Genomic DNA, 3532 nt, shown 5'->3' on the forward strand with positions numbered 1-3532 from the left:
TGGCAGAAATGGATGATTTCAAGCTCTAAATTGATGGGGGAAAATAAAAATTGTGTGTAACATCCCAATTTTCAATTTGCATGTTTATAAATAGATCATTCATATGCATCCATGATTCATGCATTTTTCCCCATTTGTTTTATTTGATTTTTGACCCAAGGAACATTGAGAAACTCAAGGACCAAAAGAGAGAGTTGGAAGTTTCCCAAGAAAACCAATTTTTATTTTTTTCGAAGTTGGGAGTTTGGATCAAATTTGGTTTCACCAAAAAAATTCATTTCCATTATATCAAAAATAAAATAAAGAGAGAAGATAAAATGACTTCTTCAAAAACACAAGGAAAATATTGGAAATTGAATTTGGAACCAAAATATATTTGTTGAGTTTTATTTGCAATTTATTTTATTAGCGTAGCAAAAAGTTTATTTTTGAAAACTTGCACTTTAGGCCAGATAAATGTTCACAAGGTCATATAGAAGACCATATAATTATGTGGAATTTTCTGAGATTTTTAGGCTAATTTTTATTTGTATTTTTCGGTGTTTCATTGCTTCTGTAAAAAAAAGGTTTAAAAAAACGCAGCCCAGCAGGCCCAGGCCTAGGCGCTATCTCCTTCTTCCTCCTCTCTGTACGTGAACACTGACAGAAATGTTCATCCATGGCGCCTCCCCCTGTTCTTCCCCTCATCTTCCTTTCCCCGCACCCATTAACCCCCAGAACCGGTTCCCCTCGCCTCCCTCTACCCCTTCCCCTTCCTAGTGCGCCTTGGAGTCGCCTGTAATGGCCATTACGAGGCAGAGGAACAGCCACCATTAAAACTCAATCTTCTGTTCGAATTCTGGCCCTCCCCTGCCCTATATAAAGCACCCCTGGGAGCCCCTCTCACCCCTCGTTCGAAGCCCTCTCTTTTTGGAGTTTTTCCCTCTCCCTAACCTCTCCAATTGCTCGCCGGAGTTCGCGAATTCCGGCGACCTCTCACCGTGTGTATAGGAAGCAATCTACCACCACAACTTGTGCAAGTGGTTCAACTCATCGTCCTCTACACCGTCCCGCGCGCATCCTTCACAGAAGGACACTGGAGCCGCCTTCTTCCTTGTCTCCGGCGACAAGTCCGGTGAGCACCCAGACAGCCAATCACAGAGCGCCACTTGTCCCTGGCCGATTTTTTTTCTTTTTGAGGAACCTTTTCCAAATTCAGATTCTTTACCTAATCTTCTTTCTAGTATATCTTTTAATCTATAGATCCGATTTAGTTGATTCGTTTTCCTACTAGTTCATAAAAATATCCTCTATCCAGAGAACCAAACGAAAAATATTTTTGAAAATTTTAAAATTTGAATTCAAACAGATCTGTATTCAAACTTCGTTAGGCCGTAACTCGAGTTTCGTAACTCCGTTTTAGGTGATTCTTTTTGTAAATCGAAGCTCGTAACATGTACTTTCTATTAAAACCAAAATCATTTATTTTTGTTACTGTAAAAATTACGTTCTGTACAGGAACTTTATTTCGTTATTTTTGGAGTTTTCCGAAGTCTTTTATTTGTTTTCTTTTTGGATCTTTGCTTGTATGCTTATGTATGTTATTGCTTGCTTACGCTAGATCATCCGGAGTGCGAAGCTTGCTACTACGAATCTTTAGAGTTCAACGGTCGTCAACAAGGCAAGTTCACACTTTGATCATAATTTTCAATACTCAGTTTTTACTTTGCATTAGTTTCACCCTCAAAGACTACATGATTAGGATTGGGAAGATGTGGTTATGCTATGTAGTTCATGTGGTAGGAACCTATGACCTTTTGATCACCCCGGGAATTTTCGTTATGTCATATATTGCTTAGCCATGCTCGTAGACGGGGATTGATATGTGTGATCCATGCAAGTTGCAAGAGATGATAATTTTGGGACAACATAAGGTGGCAACTTTAATACCCATCTGGGTGGATTGTTTGGGGCACCTGGAGAAACCAGTGCTTGCCCAAGGGGAATCCGGGAGTACCGTGTGATTACCCTAGGTCCGCCACCCAGGCTCAAAGGGGTCATAAGATATTTCATGCCTAGAAACTTTCGTGTGCAGCCACAAGCCATTATGGGCTGTGGCATAGTTGAGTAAGTTGTGTGACCTCTTTCCGTGGTAGACTAGCTGATGTAGGGGAAAGTAGGTGTACCGGTCTACCTAGGGTTAAGGGCAAACGCTTCTGAAAGGCTATGTCTCGATCTTCCGATCATGGAGGTGGTCGAGTCTTGTGGGGAAAAGTGCACAAACCTCTGCAGAGTGTACAAACTAATCATGATTAGCCGTGTCCCCGGTTATGGACAACTTGAGTATCTAGAAGTGAATTATTGGTTGATCTCATCACTCTATTTAATGAAATTACTGGGTTACTAATAACTTGGGAATTTTGGGATTGAGTTGGAGGAACCTTCTCAATAATGGCATTTTAATTTAGTAGTAAGTAAAAATTTATTCCTTTGTTGTAGGGTAAAATTGGCTTTATGCAAAAATTAAACTTAGAGCCTCCACCAGCTAAATTTGCATATAGAGATAGTTTTTTATTATTATTATTCTATAGTGTGAAATTGCCAGCATATTCCATGTGCTGACCTACACGGCTGCAACGTCTCATGTTGCAGACTTTTCCGACGAGGATTAAAGGTGCGATAGGTCGTTGTTCTGCACTCAGTTTGCCGTGGAGTTGGATGGACTCATTTACCTTCGATGCTTCCGCAGTTATTTTATTTTAGATGGCCTTTGGCCATATTATTGTAATAAATACTCTTTTGAGGATCTCGATGTAATAAAGTGTGTGATTGAACTCTGTTATAATTCCTCGAGTACTGTGTGTGTCAGCATACCGATCCAGGGATGACACGTAAGCACAGAGACTACGATCCATTTGGGTCGGGTCGCTACATTGAGGCTAGGAAATGCCAAGGAAGATAGATCCACTTGCCAAACACTAGATCCTCATGGATGAAAATCAACAAAAACTCACAAGAACCTCAAATCACAAGAACTTTTTTGTCTATTTTTTGGGGATTTTTGAAATTGGGCAAGAACAAGCAAAATTAGGCTAGAAAATAAAGATGGGTGGCTCCAGTTTCGTGAGAACCTAAGCTCTGATACCAAGATATTGTAGGGTGGAGACCCTAAGTGGAGATCTTTCACGAATTGGAGGGGAATCCACGAAGAACGCGAAGAACATGAAGAACAAGTGGGGAAATCACAAGAGGAAAACACTCAAGAACAAGTCCAATCACACATCCACTAGACTCACAATCACACAAGATCCACAAAGGTACAAGAACAACAAAGGGAAAGATACAAGGTAAAGTTCATCCCAAATTCAAAGGAGATGAGGTCTTGATGATCTAGATAGATCCTTCCTTGGAAGGGGTCTTGAATTCCTAGGGATCTTCTCCAATGGAGGCCTTGAACTCCAACGGAGCCTTCTCTCTCAAGAGGAATCCCACAACGGGAGATACATGAGCTAAGCTCTAATGTCTAGATCTATTCTTAGCTAACCCTAAAATG

Source organism: Triticum aestivum, chromosome 6B, assembly GCF_018294505.1.
Source record: "Triticum aestivum cultivar Chinese Spring chromosome 6B, IWGSC CS RefSeq v2.1, whole genome shotgun sequence".
Classification (NCBI taxonomy): Eukaryota; Viridiplantae; Streptophyta; class Magnoliopsida; order Poales; family Poaceae; genus Triticum; species Triticum aestivum.